The sequence below is a fragment of the Numenius arquata genome, chromosome 20 (assembly GCF_964106895.1).
Source record: "Numenius arquata chromosome 20, bNumArq3.hap1.1, whole genome shotgun sequence".
Lineage (NCBI taxonomy): Eukaryota > Metazoa > Chordata > Aves > Charadriiformes > Scolopacidae > Numenius > Numenius arquata.
This window is the reverse complement of record NC_133595.1, coordinates 639,657-662,263: the sequence shown is the minus strand read 5'-3', so window position 1 is coordinate 662,263 and position 22,607 is coordinate 639,657.

The following is a 22,607-nucleotide window of genomic DNA, read 5'->3' as shown; positions in this document are numbered from 1 at the left end:
TGAGCAGCTTGGCTAAGGCCAGTGATGAGTAAAGGAAGCTGGGCTCTCCCTGGCTTTGTGACCTTTGTTGAAGAGATATTCCAGTGTCACCCTGCGCTCCTGCCTGTGTGGCTGGGGACTGCCTGCCTGCCCTCCTGTGAACTGGGGACATGGCAGACCTACTTCCAGCCGCAGACCCCCGTGGGACACCCTCCCATCCCCTCTGCCACCAGCTCCCATCGTGTTCGCACAGGGAACCCATCAGCCACCTCTGGTACTTTGCCAGCCGGGGACTCCCATGGTCTCTCTGACTGTCTCCTCCTTTGAGCTCTGGAGTCCCAGTCCACCGACATGACTCTCCCCCTACCCCCAGTTATCTGCCCAGGTTTACCCAAACCACCATCCCAGTATCTGACGTCCTTCCACATTCTCTTTCTTTACCAATTGGCATCCATTTCCCACAGGGTTCAAACCCACCCGGGGTGGTCCTGGCTGTGACGGTCTGATCTCCTGCCCCATGGATGGCTACACCTGGGCTGGAGGTCAAGAAAGCCTTCGGGAAAAGGGTGAGGAGTCCTCACTGATGGGCTGCACGTGCTGCACTTTTCCTGTCTTCTCCATGGGCAGGCAGAAGTGACTCTGCTCTCACAAGCATCCTCCCCATGCCACTGCTTGCAGTATCCTTCAGCCTGGACTGGTGGAGTTTCTTAAGAATTGCCTGGGCCACCGGGGGACCTGGGTGGGGCTGGGGCCGTGGTCCGTTGTGGGTGTCTTGGGAGGGAAGCAAAGCAGCAGGTGGTTTTTCTCGCTTGGGGCATGATGCCCTGTGAAGAGCGGAGGAAGGTGTGAGCCAGCAGTTTGGTCTCATGGAAACGGAAACCGGAGAGGGGAGATTTATCCACGGGCATTATGTGTGGTCTCTACAGAAAGCTGGTAATGCAGGGAGGTCATGCGTTTAGCAGGAGGGATGTTTGGCTGATGGCTGGGAGAATATTTTGTGTATTCTCTTTTTTTTTTATATACCTGTTATCATGGCAGAGTAACTGGGTCTGGGCAGCCCTCCTGCAGCCCTGGTGTTGGGTTCCCAGAGAGCATCCCTTACTCCCACGCAGGCCACCCATTGCCCTGAGATGGGGAATGTCCTGGCTTCATCTGGAGCACCTGGGACATAGCATTGGAATGGAGGGACAGTCCATACTGGCACGCAAAGGGACAGGACTATGCACCCTGTGGTGGGGCCAGAGCCTGCCTGGCTTTCCAGGGTGAGGGGATGCTTCCACATCAGTGCTGAGCCCTCTGCTCTGGTGTCTGGACTGCAGCTGGACGGGGGACACCTGGGCAGGTAGTTGGTCCTCAAGTGCCAGAAGAGCCAGGAACGTCACGTATTTTTACTTGTCACCTTTTGGTCTCAGGTTGATCCCTAAAAGTCTAATCCTAACACTACAGCTCATCTGTGTTTTGGTAACATTGCCAGATACTGGGGAAGGGTGGACTGTGACGGGTCTCACTTAGGTGTTGCTATCAGGGTAACGCAATGTGTGGGCAGCCCAGAGACCCCTGCACCATGGAAAGGGCTAAGGGGATCCATAGGCAAGGGGATGTCAACAACACCAGTGGGGTCTTTTGTGGCAGGTGCTCCTCTTTTTTCAGGAAGGGCTCTCCTCCAGCAAGCAATGCCCAGCATCCAGCCTACAAGGACCTGCTGAAGCTCCCCCAGGCCTTGGAGGGCTGGGGCAGGAGCGCAAAGAGTGAAGATACTCTTTGGATTGCATTTACTTCCATGTCTCCAAAAGCAAAGCAAAACCTTTTGTTTTGGTGGATGTTTACCCCTGCCGGGAAAGCCGTGGCTGGTTGGCAGAACGTTCCCGGGAACCGATTTCACGGCAGATCTCATAGCAGTGGCTATCTCCCAGCTCAGCCTCTCCGGCTACGCATTCCCACTGGCTGTGCCGTGGCCGGGATGTTCAAAGGAGCCTCTACTCCCACTGCATTCCTGTGCCTGCCCTCATCTGTGAATCTGCTCCGGCAGAGCAGCATGGGGCTGGTCAGGAGGCACTGGTAGGAAGGAAGGAAATGCCTGCAGTTTTCTTACTCCAGACCATCCACACATCTTCACTCCAACGCTCTCTGAAAAACTTGCCCTGGATGAGAGTTGGTTGCCTCCACTCCGCCTGCCTCATGGCACCCTCCCTTCTTCATCTCTATGGGAACTGGGCTTTCCAGTGGGAACTGACCCTGTCCACCAGTATGGCTATTTCCAAAGTATTTCCAAGACTTGGTTTCTTGGAGCTGGAGGGAGCTGCAGAGCCTGTTGCTTCAGTGCAGACCTTGGCCACCATCCCAGTTGCCTTGGGTGCCTAGACCCAGCAGTAAATCTCCATCCACCTTGGCAGAGATGTCTGATGGAGATGCTGACTCTTGGTAGGGCTCCTTCCTGAGCTTCCTACTCCCAGTTTCTGAGCTCTACCTTGCAAAATTTTCAGGGATGAAATTTCCTGGGCAGGGAAGAGGAAGACAAGGGGAGGGTCAGAAGAAGAGCAGCAGCCCCTGTGATTTAATGACTTGCTTTCGTCTCTCCTGGTGGATTTTCCTTTCTCCCTTTGGCTGGTTGTTTCTCTCCTCTCCTGTCTGCTTGTGGTTTGTGGTTTCCCCCCGGCGTAACCTGAGTAGATTATGTGTTTATCTGCGATTACGCGACACGTTTTGGCTGCCTCCTTGGTTTCTGAGGTTATTTGCGGAGCCTTAGCCCCGGCCAGCCCTGGGCTCATTGGGGTCCCCCCCAGCACGACATCCTGACATGGCACAAAAGGGTTTCAGTGCCTGAAACCTGATGTTTCAGGCACTGAAAATTCAGTGCCTGAAAATCAGATGTCCCGAGCATCTATGGGAAGGCAGAAGTGTCCTGCGGTTGCCCCGGCAGCTGGGGAAGAGCCCAGATTCCCTGTGCATTGCAAGGCATCCCTCCTTGCACTGTGCAGAACCTCCTCCTCCAGCAGGCTCTGTCCTCTTCTGCTCAGCCTCCCTCCTCTGAAACCCCCTTCCTGCTCAGCCCCAAAATGGACCATTGTCCTCCTCCCACCCTCCAGCCCTTGATCTCCCTGCCAGAGGGGCTGGCCAGCCCACCCTGGCGGGCAGCTGCCTGATGGCTCCCAGCTGTGGGCTGCCTGGCTGTTGGTCCCAGTCACCGCATCGCTGGGGCCTCTGTCCGGCTGGCCCTGCTGGCCCCACTGACAGCCCGGACCCTGCCTTCATCCGCCCCGGACCCACGGAAGGAGCAGGGGGCTCTTTGCTGCTGCTCCGGCCCCGAGGTGCCGGCATCTGGGCAGGGAGCGGTGGGAGCACTCGGAGAGCAGTGGCGTGGGCTTCTCCTCTGGGCTTCTCTGCACATTGCAGGTCTTCTCCTCCCGGCTGTGCATGTCTCTGGCTCCCAGGTGCTGCTGCCCTTGAGGACCCCTTTTGTCCCCAGTAGGGGAGGAGAGGATAGAAAAGGCTGTGCTGTCCATCTCAAGCTGTTTTTTTCTCCTGTAGACACCAAAGGAGCTGCAGCCCAGCAGTTTCTTGGACTCCGTGCACAACCTCAGCTCCTCAGAGGTGAGGCCAAACTGACACCTGTCAAGAAGTGCATCATCCAGGTCTCTGCCAACGTGCGCTGGCAGCCCAGAAAGCCCCCCGCATCCTGGGCTGCATCCCCAGCAGCGTGGCCAGCAGGGCGAGGGGGGAAATTCTGCCCTTCTGCTCTGCTCTGGGGAGACCCCACCTGGAGCACTGTGTCCAGCTCTGGAGTCCTCAGCACAGGAAGGACATGGACCTGTTGGAGCAGGGCCAGAGGAAGCCACGGAGATGCTGGGGGGGCTGGAGCCCCTCTGCTGTGAGGACAGGCTGAGAGAGTTGGGGGGGTTCAGTCTGGAGAAGAGAAGGCTCCGGGGAGACCTTGGAGCCCCTTCCAGCCCCTGAAGGGGCTCCAGGAAAGCTGGGGAGGGACTCTGGATCAGGGAGGGGAGCCATGGGGCAAGGGGGAAGGGTTTTAAACTGAAAGAGGGGAGATCTAAGATGACGTATGAGGAAGAACTTCTTTGCTGTGAGGGTGGTGAGAGCCTGGCCCAGGTTGCCCAGAGAAGCTGTGGCTGCCCCATCCCTGGAGGGGTTCAAGGCCAGGTTGGATGGGGCTTTGAGGGACCTGGTGTGGTGGGAGGTGTCCCTGCCCAGGGCAGGGGGTGGCACTGGATGGGCTTTAAAGTCCCTTCCAACCCAAACCATTCTATCATGCTATGATCTTGCTAAGGCACATGGAGAATAAAGAAGTGATTGGAAACAGCCAACATGGCTTCACCAAGGGCAAATCGTGCCTGACAAATTTGGTGGCCTTTTACAATACTGCCACAGACTTGGTAGACAAGGGCAGAGCGACTGACGTCATTTACCTGGACTTATGCAAAGCATTTGACACTGTCCCGCACGACATCCTGGTCTCAAAATTGGAAACTCATGGATTCGATGGATGGACCACTCGGTGGATAAAGAACTGGCTGGATGGCCGCATCCAAAGGGTTACAATCAATGGCTCAATGTCCAGGTGGCGGCCAGTAACGAGTGGTGTTCCGCAGGGGCCGGTACTGGGACCAGTACTATTTAACATCTTTGTCGGTGACATGGACAGTGGGATAGAGTGCACCCTCAGCAAGTTTGCTGATGACACCAAGCTCGGTGGCGCAGTTGACACGCTGGAGGGAAGGGATGCCATCCAGAGGGACCTAGACAGGCTGGAGAGGTGGGCTCGTGCAAATTGCATGAAGTTCAACCAAGCCAAGTGCAGGGTCCTGCACCTGGGACGTGGCAACCCCAGGCACAAATACAAGTTGGGTGGAGAATGGCTGGAGAGCAGCCCCGAGGAGAAGGACTTGGGAGTGCTTATGGATGAGAAGCTCAACATGAGCAGGCAGTGTGCACTGGCAGCCCAGAGAGCCAACCGTCTCCTGGGCTGCATCAGGAGAAGTGTGGCCAGCAGGTCTCGCGAGGTGATTCTGCCCCTCTACTCTGCGCTCGTGAGACCCCTCCTGGAGTACTGTGTCCAGCTTTGGAGTCCTCAACACAGAAAGGACATGGACCTGTTGGAACGGGTCCAGCGGAGGGCCACGAGGATGATCAGAGGGATGGAGCACCTCTCCTATGAAGACAGGCTGAGAGAGCTGGGGTTGTTCAGCCTGGAGAAGAGAAGGCTCCAGGGAGACCTTATAACAGCCTATCAATACCTGAAGGGAGCCTACAGAAGAGCTGAAGAGGGACTCTTTGTCAGGAAGAGTGGTGACAGGACAAGGGGCAATGGTTTTAAATTGGAAGAGAAGAGATTTAGATTAGATATAAGGAAGAAATTCTTTACAGTGAGGGTGGTGAGGCACTGGAACGGGTTGCCCAGGGAAGCTGTGGATGCCCCATCCCTGGAAGTGTTCAAGGCCAGGCTGGATGGGGCTTTGAGCAACCTGCTCTAGTGAGAGGTGTCCCTGCCCATGGCAGGGGGGGTGGAACTAGATGATCTTTAAGGTCCTTTCCAACTCTAGCCATTCTATGATTCTATGATTCTATGATTCTATGATCTGAAAGATCAGTCAGCAAGCTCCTGCCCTCCTGCTCCTATTCTCCTGCTAAACATTTCCCCCAACATCCCACCCTCCAATGTCCCTCCCTGCAATTTGTGCCCCATGTTGTACCCCTGTGGGAGGTTTTATTTTCTTTGCAGCAGCCTTTTAGGGCCTTGTGTACTCACCACTTGGTGAGAAGTTTCATCCCGTGGTTTGTGCTAGTGGAGGGTGAGCAGGTCCCACTCCTCTCTGAAACCATTTCATCCCTGGTCTCCAAAGGCATGTCTGGGCAGCACACTAACCAACACCTGGACTGTTTAAAATCACAGGCCCTTTTTCTTTGGAAGCATCTAGTTTTTCTGCTTAGGAGGATAAAATGAAGATACCTTGGGTTGCTGTGACCTAAATGAGAGGAGGGACTGCAACCTCAGCAAGTTTGAGGGTGATACCGAATTGAGGGAAGTTGTCAATATTTTGGAGGCCAAAGCTTTGCTGCTCAGAGGAATATCAACATGCTCAAGAGGCTGGCAGGAAATTCCTGAGGTTTGGGGCAAATGCAGACCCAGGCACCTGGGATGGGCTATCCTCATGCAATAGGAAGCTGGGAAGGACAAATCGGGATCATGTCCCCCGCTTTGCGCTCCTCTATAAAGGAAGTGTCTGCCAACTAGAGTGGGTCCAGCTGAGGGCCACAGAGGAGGTTGGGGGCTGAAGGATGCGATGTCTGAGCAGAAGTGGAAGGAAACAGGTTTGCTGGACATGGAGAAGAGGAGCCCGATGGGGATCTAACTGCCCGTGTCACAACCTAAAGGCAGCTGTACAGGAGGAAAAAGCCAGCTCAGGTGCACAGAGAAAGGACAGTGGCAACAGAAACATGTTGCACCGAGAGAAAGTCTGATGGGACATAAGGAAAGATTTCTTCATCCTAGAAGTGGTCAAGCACTGGAACAGGGTCCCTGAGATGCTGTGGCCAAAAAACATTGCCATCCTTGGAGATTTTCAGCACTCAACTAGACAAGGCCCTGAGCAATCAGATCTAAATTCAAATTTATCCCTGTGTTGAGGAGGGGGTTGGACGAGAGACCTCCAGAGGGCCCATCTGACCTACATTTTTCTTCATTTCTATAATTCATCGTGTAAAATGATTTGCAAATTGCTTCTTCCCAGGTATCTTCGCTTGTACACGTGCTGTCTTGCAAATCGCAAGCTGTGCAGCTAGATTGTAGCCTGCAGTTTTGCCCAGAACATCTGTAATTACTCAGTTCCAAGGTGTGCATTAAATGAAAGATAGCAGGAGAGGGAAAATGAGCTGGAGCTGAGGTATTAGAAAGGAGTGCCCTATAGCTTAATTCAGTTCCTGAGTTTGTCATTTGTCCCCTGAAGGATTCTGTACAAGCTTCTAGGTAATAATACTTTTATGCTATGCTGACTGTAAGTGCATTTCCAGCACCTAGCAAACTGAGACCTGGATATTTTTTTTGCACAGTGGGGTTTGGGAAAAGTACTGAGGGAGCATCAGGATACACAAATCTTCCTGGTGTCTCTGATACAGAACAAAAGTTGTACCTGTGCAGTGCTCTGCTTCACATGGGTGAGATTCCCCAGCAGCTGTGAGCATGCACACGGGGACAGGGAGCAGAACCGTGCCTCTTCTTTATAGAAAATGGAGGTTTTATAGATGTTATAACCCTTCTGTGACAAACATAGAAATAAAGTGGCGTATTCCACTGCCTTTCAGCTTATACCATGGCAGCCCTACTGGACAGACTGTTCAGGTCATGATTGGCTTTTCAGGTGCATCAGTCACACTTCCACCTCTGCAAATAGGGCTGTGTTGGGAAGAGTGTGGCCAGTAGGTGGAGGGAGGTCATTCTCCCCCTCTACGCTGCACTGGTGAGGCCACAACTGGAATACTGCGTCCAGTTCTGGGCTCCCCAGTTCAAGAGGGACAGGGAGCTACTGGAGAGAGTCCAGGGTGGGGCAACAAAGATGATGGAGGGATTGGAGCATCTCCCTGATGAGGAAAGGCTGAGAGAGCTGGGGCTCTTTAGCCTGGAGAAGAGAAGGCTGAGGGGAGACCTTATCTATGTTTACAAGTACCTAAAGGGTGGGTTGAAGGAGGATGGAGCCGGACTCTTTTCAGTGGTTCCCAGTGACAGGACGAGGGGCAACGGGCACAAGCTGGAACATGGGAAGTTCCATTCAAATATGAGGAGAAACTTCTTTCCGGTGAGGGTGCCAAAGCCCTGGAACAGGCTGCCCAGGGAGGGTGTGGAGTCCCCTTCTCTGGAGATCTTCAAGCCCCGCCTGGATGCAGCCCTGAGTGATGTGCTCTGGGCAACCCTGATTTGGCAGGGGAGTTGGACTAGATGATCTCTAGAGGTCCCTTCCAACTCTGACAATTCCATGATTCTGTGAAATGTTGGTTTGTCATATGGGACAACCTGTCTGGCTGCCTCTCCTGCACTTCAGAATTTCTACCATTTATGTTCGTTCTCCAGCCAAACCCGCCACTGCACTGGCCAAGGGGCTGGGAGGAGGAGGGTGAGATGCCACTGCTCTCTCCTGGATGTGCATCTTGGTCTTGGAGGAAATATGGACACAACCCTTGGGAAGGATGAGAGTGAAGTCCCTTGAAATCGGCCACATCTTCTCCATTTCTGGACTGGGTGGGAGGGTCTTCTCTATCCTTCAGTGCAAATGACCCACGTGTCATTCCCCATTATAGCATCTGTATGATAAGGCTTGCAGATGCTCCCAAATCCTATTAGAGCCACCCACCTTCCGGCACTGCCCCCTCCCCAGGGATGCAGGGATGAGGGCACGGGACATGGGGCCACACAGCTGAGCCCAAAGAGAGATGAAAGATTTTAATAACAAACAGCTCTGGGCTGGGAGAAAGAAAGGGGTGCTTTCTGCCTGTGAAAGGGATGATTAATGACACAGTTCTGTCTATCTGCTCCTCACTCTCTTTTTATTAAAAATATCCTTGGTGCTTCCACGTAACCAGCTCATGGGATGGGTGCCAGCAGCAGTGGGGGCGAAATCTCTAGGCAAAGACCAGACCTTCTCCTGAGCCCTTTGGAATGTTTCCCCCTGCCCCTGCCGAGCCCCTGCCCTCTCAGAGCCGACCTGGGACTGGAGGCAGACAGGTCTGTGGCCATTCGCCGGCAGCAGGATGACTCCTGTCCTTGACCAAATTAGATGGGGATGTGAGGAGAACAAGGCTGCTCACTCGTATGGGCTGAGCACTCTGCATCCATCCCAGGTTGGGGTGCCTTCATTATTAAATGCTGCCAGACCGAGGAACAAGGGAAACAGGGAGGAGAAGGCAGTGCAAAGCTGGTTTGATACCAGCTTCCCCTTGGTAAAACTGATGCTTAAATCCCCTGTGGGCAGCACGTCGGTCAGGGTAGGGGTGTTTGTGATTTAGAGGGTATCTCCTCAGGCTTGTCTCTAAGTAGATGGCCTTGGAGCAGCCCAGATCTGCAGGCAAACCCATCCAGACAGCCTCCTTCACAGCACACCTCCTCACCAGCTGTCTCTGTAAGGATCGCTAACACACCTATCTCAACGCCTCTGTAACATACTCTGAAATTACGAGCCAGCAGAAAGACAAAAGTCTTGCATGTTGTTGCAGTGTTTGGGTCTGGTTGATTTGAAATCCATCCCTATTTGCTCAGGTCAGTCCCTCCCTGGGGAGAAAGAGACGGGAGCTTATCCATCCCGCATGGCAGGCAGCATCCAGACGTGTGCATGGAGATGTGGCAGGTACTGATATGCCCTTGGCCTCCCTCCCTTGTCCTGTGCACATGTAGGCAAGAGAAATTCCTCCACAAAGCGCCTGGGGCCTGAATGAACCCATCCAGAGGGACTTATCCTCCTGGAAACTGATTTCACTTAAAAATACAGCGTGTTAACAGAGGCTCTTTCAGAGCATCTTATGTAAGTGTATCGAAGTGGGAGGAAGAGGAGCTGGGGGAGTAGGAAAGACCTGGCAGGGGTTGGTGCCTGCATCTCTACAGGGGTGAGGGAACCACCACAGGAGTGGACAAGGGTGGAGGAGGTTATGGGGACGGGAACAGCAACAGCTCCTTCCCAGCCCCCAAGGGGCTGCCCTAGGTGATGGCCTGGCTGAGCTGTGCCTCTGGAGCCAGAGGGGTTGCTGTGGTCTCCAAAGTTGTGTCCAAGTGACCTGTAGTGATGTTTGACGTTGCAAACACCAGCTATCAGGTCCTCAGAGTTGCAGAGACCTTGGGATTCCTATTTTCAAGCTCTGTCTTCTCACAAAGTACAGAAATATGGGTGGGTTTTTCCTCATGCAAACTATGATTCCAGGCTGTCACAGGGCTCCAGAGGCTTGGATTTTAAGAGTACCTACAATACTTCAGGTGTAAGAGGCACCCAGGATAAATTACCCTGTGTTAAACCCAGCCCTGTGGTCACTGTCAAACCCACCCGGGGCTGTAAAAAGCAATCACACTGTATTGAAATCGTCTTAAGTTGTTCCCAGTGAAAGGTGCTGGGCTAATTCAATTAAAGGCCTAGCGCAGATGGATTTAGGAGCTGGGGTAGAGGATGAAAGAAAGCGGAGAAAGAGGGAGAGATCCCTGTGGAGGCGGGGAGCAGTGCTCCCTGGGCTCTAAGTCCATCACCTAATTGCCCTCTGCTTTGAATCAAAGGGACAAAGGCTGCCCCTTGCCTCCTGCCCCCAGCACGGCCTTTTGCAGGGAAGAGATTCGGGGGTGCCCCCTCTGTGCGTGCGGGGAGAGAGCTGCTTAACTCCCCTTTGGTCTGAAAGTATTTCCCCTAATCCTGACCTCTCCCGGCGCTGCTCAGACGCCGCTGCAGAGAGCAGGGCGTTAGTGCTGGCCCTAATCCCACCCTGCCGCTCGCCCCTCCGCGGGGGCACTCGTCCCTTTTCAGCCTCTGTGTTGGGGATTGAAAGGCTTGCAAAAGCCTTTGGAGTTCAGTTCAAGAGCCACATTCCTCAGGACACAGCCCGCTCCCTGGGAGCTGGATTGCAGCGGGGAGGATGGAGCTCTCCTAGAAACCCCGCTCGGACACTCCCTCTCTGTCCATCCTCCCCTGGCCGAGGGTCCAGAGGGGCACCAGGATTTGGGCTTGTGGTAGCGGAGCTGGATCCCCTCGTTTCTGCTCAGATGAGCTGTTTCCAGTTCTTTCTGTGGGGTTTTGTCCCAGGAGCAGCAGACAGAGCCCTCACAGGATGGTGGGATCTGGCTAAGGATGCTCTGCTGTCGGATCTGTAAGTCTCATGCTGCTGAGGCTGCTATTGCCAGACACAGCTTCTCCCACGCAGAAGTAGTTTCTCCCCTGCAAATCCTGCCAAGGAACGTACTTTGCTGAGGAGTAGAAAGCACAGATCAAAGTGATTTTCTGTTGTTTTCTATTATTTTTCACCTGGTTAATTGCTGTCTATTAATGTGCGAAGCCCTGGGCAGCATTTGCTGCGAGGGGACGGGGTGGTTACCTTGATATGGTGTCAGGCAGCTACTAAGGCTGACCCATGGATACCTAGAGGTGTCCCCAGGGGTGCATGTCCCCACGTATGCAATGGATGCAAAGGCTGGAGAAATGCAGCATCAGGGCTGCAGGAAATGGGGTAAAAAGGCCATTTGCTCTGTGGCAGCTCTTTCTGCCCTTGGTATCTCAGGCCAGAAAGGGGAAAGACGAATTCATTGGCAAGCAAAGACCCTAGAAGGGAGGTAACTACCAGATATGAGCTGGGCAGGAATGAAAGAAGGGGACCTGCAAGTGAAGTAGCTCTGGGGCTCTCACGGAAGTGACTGATGGCAGAAAGGACACACAGCACAGTTCCAGATGGGGATTGGCGGTGCTCCCATACCGGTGGGGAGCAGGGATGAGGTCACCCTGTGAACCATGGCTGCTCAACTCCATCCTCCTGCCCTGGGGTTGCTGTTCTGGTCTGGCCTAAGGTTGGACACAGGTGCTGCATGAAGCATTTTTCATGTGGATGCAGCAGTGTGGTTCAACCAGCAGAACTGCATCTGCTGCTCTCCCACAGGCACGGCTGGTGACAGGCCACAGCTCTGCCCAGCTCTGCTGCCATGACAGGAGTGGCCGTGGAACAGGGAGGTACCTGGGGGCTTGAAAGCTGCCTGGAGAGCCTGGGGACACGTGTCAGCCTGGGTGGCCCCAAGTCCCGCAGTGGTGCCTGCAGGCCTTAAGGCACATGCTCTTTGCAGAAAGCCAACAGGGGTGGTGATGGGGGAGAAAACACCACGCTCTGCACTGCAGTGCCAGGCTGCAGCATCTTCTGCACGGTGTGTGGAGAGAAGTTCACTGGCTGGGTTCACGTGACCTGAGCTGTTTGCTCACTGCAGATAACTTTGAGCAAGGGATGATATCCCACCATCAGCCCAGCCTTGGGGACCTCATGACATCCAAAAAGAGGCATCAAACCTACTAGGAGAGAAGCAGGCTGCAACGTGAGGATTCCTCCTCCTCTGAGACACTCCTCCAGGGACAGGGACATTTCAGGAGTGCTGCAAGCTCTCGATGATGCTGGGGAGCTGAGTCAACCCTAAATGAATCTGCCAGGGCAGTGTCAGGTTGTGGTCGGAGCTAAGTTAGGGAGTCACACTCGGCACGTCCGGTGGCCGAGGGGCTCTTTGTCTCTTCTCGTCTGGGCCGTTGAAGGCTGCGGAGATCAGGTTTCCGAGGTGCTCTGGGTTGTTCAATAAGGGTGACCCATGTGTGAAGCTGGAGGGTAGTTTTCCTGCTGCCAGCCGTGCTTCACCCAAAGACATTAGATCGGGCTCTGAAGAGATGGGGGCATTTTGGACTTGGGCCATACCAGCACATTCAGCTGCAGATGGTTACAGGAACAGATAACTGGTCCTGCAGAAATTCCAGGAAGTCTGATCACCCTGGAACATAGATCCTATTCACATCATCTGTAACCTGAGAGCAGCTCTTCGGAGCTGGGATTAGCAAAAGTATTTGGCTTCACCTGCCCTACTCCCAGGGAGCTGGTGGGCCAGTGCTAAACCCCTGCTGGCGGGGAAGAAGAGGAAGGACTTTCTGCAGGCTAATGCTGGTCCTGGCATGGGGGAAATTTGCTTCTGCTCTGGGACTAGCCATGGAGCTGTGTGAGCAGGGGCTTTACCTGGATAACTCCCTGCCTGGATCAGTGAGTCATACAAAATCTATACATGAGGGGTCACATATACACCTTGCACGCCCAGACTTGTCTTCAGGGTCAGGCACGGATGTGCCTGGCCTTAACGTCCCGCAATATTGCAGCCAGCAGAGATGTGAAAAGCAGGGGTTTCCACGGTGGGATGGGGTATGAACACAAAGCACATGCTGCCTCTGGAGTCATGAGCAGGGAAATGCTGGAATCTGCACCTGGAAAATACCCTTTTTCTTTGCTGAGGTTTATCCTGCTCCCTGAGACAAGGCAGGGACTCAGCCCCTGCCCTGGGGGATGGCACCTGCTCCCAGAGCAGACCGAGAAGCTGGGGCTCCCTCCCCAAGGAAGTGGGCGTTAGGCATCCCAGAAGGGATGCACAATTCCTGCAGGTTGGGCAAGGAGATGCCCTATGCCCACCACTGGAAGAGGTGAGCGCAGCTGTGTGGGAACCCCCTGCCTGTCTCTGGAGTCTGCAGCATTGTTCCCCTGGAAAAAGAGCTGAGAAATTGCCCAGGAGTCAAGCTGGAAACTACAAAACAAACTCATAAACTGGACAGAAACAGCCATCGGGGCATACCGCACTCACCAGGGCTGCAGCCAAGTCAGATATTCTGCTGTCTAAATGTCTGTCCCAGAAGACTGGAAACTGGTAAACATGACACCAATTTTTGAAAGAATGACCTAGGAAGTAAAGGTCAGTGAACCTGGCTTCTGCACTGAGAAAATTATCAATGTTATAGTAAAAGACCAAATGAATAGACATGTGCATGTTAGCCTGGAAGAAGGTTAAGATTACTTCTTGCTGCAGAGGTGGTGCCTCTCTGGTGCAGCTAGCAGAAGGAAGAGATGTGTGTGTAAATCAGGGAGAGTCTCTTGAAAAAGTGTCCTGGATTTTCCAAAAGCACCTGAAAAGCTCCATCACTTAAAGCTCACAGGCTGAGCAAGAATGTCACTTCATGAGTTAGGGATGGGTGGAGAATCAGACTTCATGAAGGGGAGATGTTAGCAGGTTTAAATCTAGCTAAAGGAAGTATTTTTCTATGGTGTGCAACTAAACGGTGGCACTCACTGCCATGCAGTGTTTGTGAAGGCCAAGAGCATTAAAGGCTCCAAAAAGCAAGCAGATAAAGCCACGGGGGACAGATTCATCCAACATCCACTGTCTGTCCGTGGCTGGGAGGTATCCGAAGCACAGTTGGCACACAGATTTCAATTTCTGTGGTCTGTGCTGACCCGTATCATGTCTTACTGGCTGTGAAGGGGCAGGATGGGAGAAGTGAGCTTGATTTTTCTTTGTACCCCCAGTCCAGCAGTTATATTATGATGTTCCTTGGGCTTTTCTTGGCATCTCTTTCTCAGACACCCGTTTTGCTCACACTTGAGCCCGTGGCTGGATGCAGAGACATCCTCGTGCCGCTGGAGCGGTCCTGCAGGCTGATGGGGCTGGGGCAGGCTGTGGGTCAGGCCAGGGGATGCCGGATGGGGAGATGATGGGGGTGGGCTGGCATGGTCCTCACAGAGCCTCTGGTAGAGCTCAAGCATGACAATGCAGCAGCTCAGCCACCCCAGGGATGGGGGTCCCGTGGGGGCGAGGAAGGATGCTCTGGAGGATGGGATGTCCCTGGAGCACTGGCAGTGCTGCTGCCCTGACCGTTTCTTCCCTGGTGAACCCTGATGGACAGCACTGGCCCTTGCGAAATCTGAGGCCACGTTGGGCTGATAACAGTATCGGGGAGATGGCTGCAGGTTCAGAATACCAGCCCCAGCCCCTGCCATACCAGGAGGGCTTCCAGACACCCAAAACCAGCCACCAGAGACATGCTCTGCTGAAAAGCAGGCGCTGGAGAAGACACACAAACAGGCCAGGTCAGGGGGGGCACGTTTTGGGGTGGGACAAGGCTCTGGATCAGTTGCCAGACAAAGGTGGGCAGGTTTGAGGGCTTCACTGTGCTCCGCTCTGACAGACAAGCTTGTAGAGCAGTTGGCCTGGGGGCAGCAGCTGCATTAATCCTGGCCCTGCTCTTTATCTAAGGCTCTGTCCAAAAAAAAATGAGTGTGCCTTGCACACCCTCCTGAGCTTTCTGTTCCCCTGAGCTGTTCAAGGCAGAGAGCATTGCATGGAGAGACAGGTCTGATCTTCTGATCTCCTCTTCTGCCAGAACCTTGCTGAAGAAGGAAGCTCAGATCCATGGCCGAACCCAGAACAGGGCTTTGGAAGCCAGAGGGCCAACCTTGGGTCCAGAGAAACAGTGAACAACCAGGACCCCAGGTCACTCGTTCCCATATTTTATTGTTTCCCTTGCTGCAAAGTGTGTATCTGTTGCATTTCACCATCCGGTGTCTGCAGAACTAAAACCGCTCTCAAAAACCTCCTTGCAGGAGTGCAGGTCGAGCTGCACCTCCAGCATCTCTCCAAAAACCCAGAGCCGCTGCTGCCTTTTGCTCGGAGGCAGCTTATCTAAGACCTTGAATGGTTCCTGTGCCCCTCTCCTGCTTTTCCTCCACGTTGTTGACAACTGCTTTGAAGTGGGGATGACAGAGCTGTGACCATATCCTAGTGATGGGCTACAGGCTGCTTCCCCTCTATTCACTGTCCCTTTGCTAAAGCCCATAAGACTGTTTGCCAGCTAAGCCCCCTTTTGTCCTGGGAGCTTATGCTCAGCTCATGTTGTTTCCACAACTGCCCAAGGCCCTTTCAGCGCTGCTGTTCCGAGAGAAAAGACCCTGTTTGTAAGCCTGACCCCCAGTCATCCTTCCTAGAGGCATTTGGCCACGTTCAACGGGCAGCCCTTGTCAGCCCAGGGTTCTGTCGAGTGGAGAGCAGTGGGGAACGTACCTGGTGGCATCACGGCTTATAACTCCACCAGGTCTCATCCCTTGCCTTTAGGTACTGCACAAGACTCTTCCTATAACATACCCTTAGCATCTGGCAAGCTCAGGAGGGAGGAATTTGGGTTTGAATGTCCAGGTTGATAACACTGGGCAATAAATGGTACTATAAATGGGATGTATTACAGCCCTGCAGAAAAGCTGCTGTTGCTGTGTAGGATGTTGATTATTTAGTCTCAGAAAGGATGGAGGAGAACTAGAAAAGGCCCAGAGCAAGGTCAGAGATGTGGACTAGCAGCATGAGACCACGCTAGTCCAAGTCTGGGCCAGTGTGGGGAGCCTGGCACCTCGGAGAACTGAATTTTTTGTTACTTCAGACCCCTATGTCTCCTCATTACCCCCAAACTGGCCACTAGGATGGGGTTACCCACAAGCACTCCACTGGTCCTGAGCCCCCTCACTCATGTGAAATGTCCATGAGTAATTTGCACAAATAATTAATTATGTTAGCTGGTCCTAGACATGGAGACCCAGACCTGGGATGTACCATGTACACCTTGTAAGCAGGCTGATACTGAGCTGAGGACTGAATTTGTGGCTCACTGAGGACTGGGTCTCAGAGCTGCTGTCTGTCCATCTGCACTTGGGGCAGCCTCTTCTGCTTCCAGGCAGACTGTTCCCCATGGGAGCTGCCCATACCAAGCAGAAAGCAATGGCTTTATACATCACCTACTCCACTGATATATGGGAGACACCAGTTTGTTGGTCTTGATGTTCTCAGCTTTGACTCCAACTCAGCCAGACTAAAGAGAAGACAAATCTCTGTGACCACTGGAAAGCAAAGTCCTTGGTTTTAGGAGGGCACATGGCATCAAAGCAAGGGAGGGACAGCTAGGGGAAAGCTGACATGCCTCTGTCCCATGGGGTTATCAGTCTGTATTGACCCTAAACAGAAGACAGGCTGTCAGCACCAAGTCTTGGCTAATTTTTCCAGTCCCACCATACAGCACCATTTCACTTCAGAATAACCCCAAGGAATGGCCAGATGGCCATACTCATCATGGCTGGGGTGCTGCCAGGCTGGAAGAGGACTGAAAGTCGAAGACCTGGGTCTCATCAGGTAGGGAGTGTCATTGTTTGATGAGGGCTTTCAGGGGAAAGGCCACCAGAGCCTTCCCTGACTCCTTAGAGCTGGGCAAGGAGCTGCCATCCTCTCCGTGCAGCCAGCCTCAGGCTGCCCACGCTTGGCTGATAATGAATTTTGAGCTGCTTCATGGAGGCTTGGAGCGGAGGTGGAAAAGAAAGACCTGGGAGCCAGGGGGATGGGTGACTGCAAGGCTGGATGTTGTGGTGTGGAGAGACAAGGTTCAGGTCTGTGCAGAGATCTCCAGCCTGACAGCACCAGCTGGTGACTGGGGCCACCCATTCGCTTTAAGGTCTTGAAAGGTTCAGGAGGAATTTATAGAAGCAGGCTGGCAAAAGGCCAGCCGGGGTCTTGCACCTTGATTTGAATAGTTTCAAACCTGTCTGTACTTAAGGGATTCACTGCTACTGGGGCAAGTAGCTGTTCACTAGGGGATGAGGACCAGGTGTGGCTGCTGTACCAGTTTTGGTTCCTGTCCACGATACCCTTTTGTGCTCTTCATTTGGGTGCTAGTAGCTGAAGGGCTGAGTTAATGATCCCTTCAACCCTGGGACCAAAGGAAGTCCTCAGGCTTCCCAGTTCCCTTTGCAGGTGCTAGAAATCACCTTCTTTTCCTTCCTTTGTGGTCCCTTCATGGCCATGGGTTCAGTGCTCATACCTCTGTGCCTTCCTCGTACCAAGAGGTTGCAGAGCATCCAGAGCTAAGCATAATCCTCAGCACAGCTGGGACAAATGCAGGTCCTGGGTCCCAAAATACTTTTGAGTGGGAATGAATGAAGTCTCCTTGCAAATGCTGGGCAGATACCACCCAAAAAAATGACCACAAATATTCAATTACAGTTTGAAATGCATTTGCGCCAACATGCTCTCTTGAGAATGAGCTCTCCTAGGCAAACACTCAGAAAACCCACATTGTAAGCTCGATTGCTCCCTGAAAACAAATTTCTGAATCGTTTAAGTAACCACTAATGGTTGGAACTGGAGATCTGGCATCTAAGACGCTATCTTCAAAAGGCAATCAGAGTTCCCTGTTTGGAAGGGGTAAGCGGGGCAAACAGCCTTCCTCACCCTAGACCTGGTCTTCAACCCTTTTTTGCCTCATCCTCTTGCCCTACAGGATGGTGAGGATCACACTCAGGGTGAAGCCATCTCTTTGGAGCGTCCTGTCCTTCTTTGGTGTGTTTCTGCTTTCACGCTGGCCCAAAGAGGAGGCCATGCATATTGATGTTAAGACAAGGAGCACCTGGCCAGACCCAGGCAAGATCCCATCCAAGTGGCTGCCTCTAGCTGGAGGCTGATCTCTGTGAGAGGTGGACACTCTTCTTGCTTGTCAATCCCCCCACCCTGGTGCTTTTCCATGCCCTGGGCCCACGGGTCAGCCCCCTGCCCAGTGCCCAGCACCTTCCCAGGGTGGTCGTCTAAGGGACCTGCTCCAGACCATGGCGTGGTGCGGCATTTTCCCCAGTCAGGGAGACTCCGAGCCCAGCCTTGCCATTGCCTCGCAGAGCCAGGTCTGCCTGTGGGGGGAGCGTGACCTTGTGACTCCCCACAAATCCCAAATTAATTAATCCCGGGGACGCTGGGGCGGCATGAACAGCCCGTTTGATTTCTCTGCAGTTTTTTCCTGGGGCTCAAAGGGATTAGTGCAGGCGGGAACAGGGAAACATAACAAGGGGCTCAGCTTTCAGCTCCCGCTCCCAGCCAGCAGACTTCTGTTCTTACCAGGGGTATTAGCAGCAGTAATCCACAATGTCTCCGAGCGCTATCTGTGTGCGGCATCCTCTTCCTCTCCCCCCCACCCTCACATGTGCGCTCCCGCACTCAGCTCACTCGTGTTCATGTCCTGCCTGATGAACTCACACCATCACGACCCTCTTGGACACATGCCCCTCCATGCACGTCCCACACCCCTATGTCTTAAGGCATATGCAATGTCCGACGGGGTGCCCACCCAAATTACTCTGGGGCCACGCACTTCTTGCACATCTATCACCATGACCAAACACACTTCACGTGCAAGCCATCAATGCGTGACCTCACGCACATGTTCTTTACCACGTATGCTCCACTGGGCTTGGACATGTCCACATCCCTCCCCATGCATGCATGTCTCACTCACGTAAACTCCGGTGTGTACTCACGGCTTGCCCATCGCAGCCTCATCACCCTCCTCACATGTTCTGCACCAAACACTGGCTCATCTCTGCAAGATCAGACTGCTCGTGTTGTAGTCTGTGGGCTCACGCCATTTCCCTTACGCCATTCTTCCGTGACTCCTTGTTGAGAGTGCTAGGCACGCTGAGAGCTACACCATGGAAGTGGTGCTCCAGAGCCAACATGTGAGGCTCAAACCCTTTCTTAGAAGGACTTTCATCAGAGCCTAAGCAGGTACCAACTACAAGGCCCCATGAAGGCCTCTGGGCTTGGTACCATCTCAGTGCAAAGAAACCTTCAGTGGAAATGGATGAGCTGCCACCATCTGCTTCCTCTGACAAATCCTCTCACACTGTTGCTGTCTGGCACTCCTTTAGTGCCACTGGGGTAACTGAGAGCAGAGGGCATCCCTTGTGGCCCGGTAGGCTTGGGCATCTCTGGGAACATTTGAGGTCACTTGATTTCTAGGAGTGATGCTGTGCCCATGAGGCTGAGCCACCACCTCTAGCTGGATGGGACTGCCGAGGTCCCAGCTAACAGGGAGGTGAAGATGGATGTATTTAGTGGCCCATGGGCACCATTCTTTTCCCGGTATCCAGAGCCTGTTCATCCTGCCTGGAAGATGTGAAGACCCAGGGGGAATCCTGAGCAGATTCACCCTTAGGATGAGCAGAAAAGCGTGGAGTAGAACAAAAGTAATAGGATTTTGTTAAAACACCAAATCACAGGGATGTGAGAAGTGTCCCCTGATGGGGCAGGGAGGAGTAAGTCCGCCAGAAATCAGATGAGCTCATGCACCTGCTAACTCAGAATAGACCCATGCAAGATCTCACCCCTGTGCCTGAAGACACAGCAAAGAGTTGCTGCAGATTATCAGGAACCCATAAATATGATCAAGTTCTTCACTAAGCAGAGCTTTGCTCAACATCTCTGGAAAAGCACCTGTTAAAACAGTTGGGAAGATCCGCGAAGGTGAAAGAGAAGAGTTTCTCATGAATCTTTTCCAAAAGCAAATGGACCAACTGAGTGTTGATGAGGGAGGGAGGGATGGCAAAACCACAGATGGAGCACGTACAACGGCCTGGCTATGCCTTGTCTTTGGGGAAGCACCAAGGGTGGGTGGATGAGGAGCCCCAGATGGGTTCAGCAGCCCCAGAGGTCCGGGCAGAGAACCGGAGAGGAGATGGCTGCTGCTTTGGTATGGTCTGACAACGGGAGCGCGCTGGGTGCCAGTGGGGTCACTGCCACCTCCCAAAAGGAGGCCACCAAACAGCAGCAGGACCCATTTTGCAGCAAGAGCTGTTTAAGAAATTCATGTCACACCACTGAGGGGAAAAGATTCCTGCTGGGGAATGATTTAAACCCGTATGAAAAAAAAAAGGGGGGGGGGGAGTGGGGTGAGAGGGGAGAGTGGTGTTATAACAGGACCTTGTAGCTTGAAATTGAAGCTCAGCAAAATCTGACTAGAAATGAGGAAGAGATGTTATCACCCAGGGGATTAACCACAGCAACAATCTGCTGAGGTTTTGGGGACCCTCCAGCACAGAGGAAGCCAGGCTGTCCCTCACGTTAGCCCCACCCTGGGTCCAGCCTGTTGTCTTTTTTGCAAGAAATTCTCTGAACATTAATGTCTCAGTGGCAGGAAAGTTGCTGTACTCTGAGACAGCCCGACTTGGCTTCATTGCCGCATCCTCACGTCCCTTTCGGGATGGGCTTGCTCACCTCCTCCCTGAGGCATGGACAGCAGAGGCATTTGCTGATCTCTCGCCCTCCAAGGGAAGCTCACAGTGATGGGTCCTTTCTTTTCCTCACCTTCCCACCTGGTTGCTCCACTCCTGCACCTTGTGGCAGCCCCAGGAGTGTGAAACCTGCAGAGCAAGACCCAGTGTGAGGCTGGTGTCTGCTAAAGGGCACCAGTAAATCCTCCACCACCGCTCTAGACAGAGGCACATGGGAAGGGATAAGCATTCCCCACTGAGTGAAGGTCAATCTCCAGAGCCTGGCCAGCAGTGCTTGTGCTGGGGCAGAGGAGTGTGCAGCAGATGGTGGTGCTAAGCAGAGTCAGAAACTCCTGGATCAGGGGAGTTAGCAGACTGCCAATGCAGGGCTGAGTCCAGCCTCAATTAAACCTCTGAGACACCACAGCTGCGTGTCCTCCTTGGGCTGCCTCGCCAGATCCTCACCCTCTGTTGCAGCCAGAATTGGTATCTCCATTCCCTTTTGTCGCCCTGCTATTCAGAAGGACACACATCAAGTCCTTCAGAAGAAGGACCCACCCACCCTGGAGCTGGGGTTAGGCAGGGGATTCAGCTGTGGAGAAGACTCTTGGGTGCAAGCTTGGGCTCAGGAAAGGTGGGAAGCATCTGGAAGAATGACTTGGTGATGCATTTCTTCATATGCTGGAGACAACATGCTCTGCACCCGGTTTGTGGTGGGGAAGATGTGAAGGCAGGCATCTGGCTGCAGGCACTTGTCTGGATGGAGGCACCTTCTGAATGGTCCCCAGTACCAACTGGTCCCAGGCAGGTACAAGCAGAGTGGGGGAGTCTGAAGGCAACATTGGAGGCTGTTAAGCTCCAGAGAAACTCCATGGAGAAGCAGGTGCCCCATGTAGGTGTTTTGAACTGCCCTTCAGAGGTACCCATGGTCTATCTGGACAGGTCAGATGCTGGGCTGGACCGGATGCCTGAAAGCACTTCACTGCCCACTTGTAGTGCTGGACATGAACATCAGGATCACAGAATCACAGAATGACATGGGGTTGAAAGGGACTGCTGGAGGTCACCTAGTCCAACCCCCCTGGCAAAGCAGGTCCACCTAGAGCAGGTTGCACAGGAACGTGTCCAGGTGGGTTTGAATGTCTCCAGAGAAGGAGACTCCACCACCTGTTGCCCTTGTGCTGCAAACACATGAAATATCTAAAACGGTCCCCAGAAAACTTTTTTTTTCAGAAAAAAAAAGTGTTGTTTTTTTTTTTTTTTCTCCAGTTGTCAGTGGGAAATTGCAGGATGAGGTGGAAAGTCCAGTCGTGTTTCAAACTCTGCCTTTCAGTTTGTGTTTCAACGCCTTTCTTTTGAAACTGGAAACGGGAAGTTTTCCCTCTTTCATCTCAGTTTGCTGCTGAGGGCAATGAGATGACTCATGTCCTGGAGTTTTTCTCCTCTACTTTTCCCCCATTTTATTTCCCTCTCTTTTTCTCCAAATGCAGGGAAGTTATTGAGTAGGAAAAGGAACATTAAAACCACGACACCTTGTCACCCAGTGACTTCCCCAGTACTGCTGGAATTTGAGACATTTTAAATGGGAAAAGAACTAAAGAAAGAAGGAGGGAGGATTGAAACTGGTGATTTATCATAAATAAAGGAACTTTTCAGAGGCCAGCATTTACATTTTCGTTAATTTTGAAGCAAAATAACTTTTCTGATTTGCTTCACATCAAGATTTGCCTCCCTACAGGGAACATTTTCTAATAGAAATGACCTCACTTTAATATTTTGGCAGGATTTTCTTGTGTATTTTTTTCTCCTTGGAACTGCGCTAATGCTGGACTGTAAAAGATGATGGACTGGCGAGCTGTGTGGGTGCTGAAAGGGCTGAAACTGCTGCTCTGTAGCTGAAAAACTCACTTGTACGTGTATCCAGGAGAGCATGGCCTTGGAAAAAGGCCGGGGCGATGCACAGGTCGGGGGCAGCTGGGGCTGCCCCCAACCCCTGGCACAAAACCTTCACAGGGAGTTTGGTGGTGATG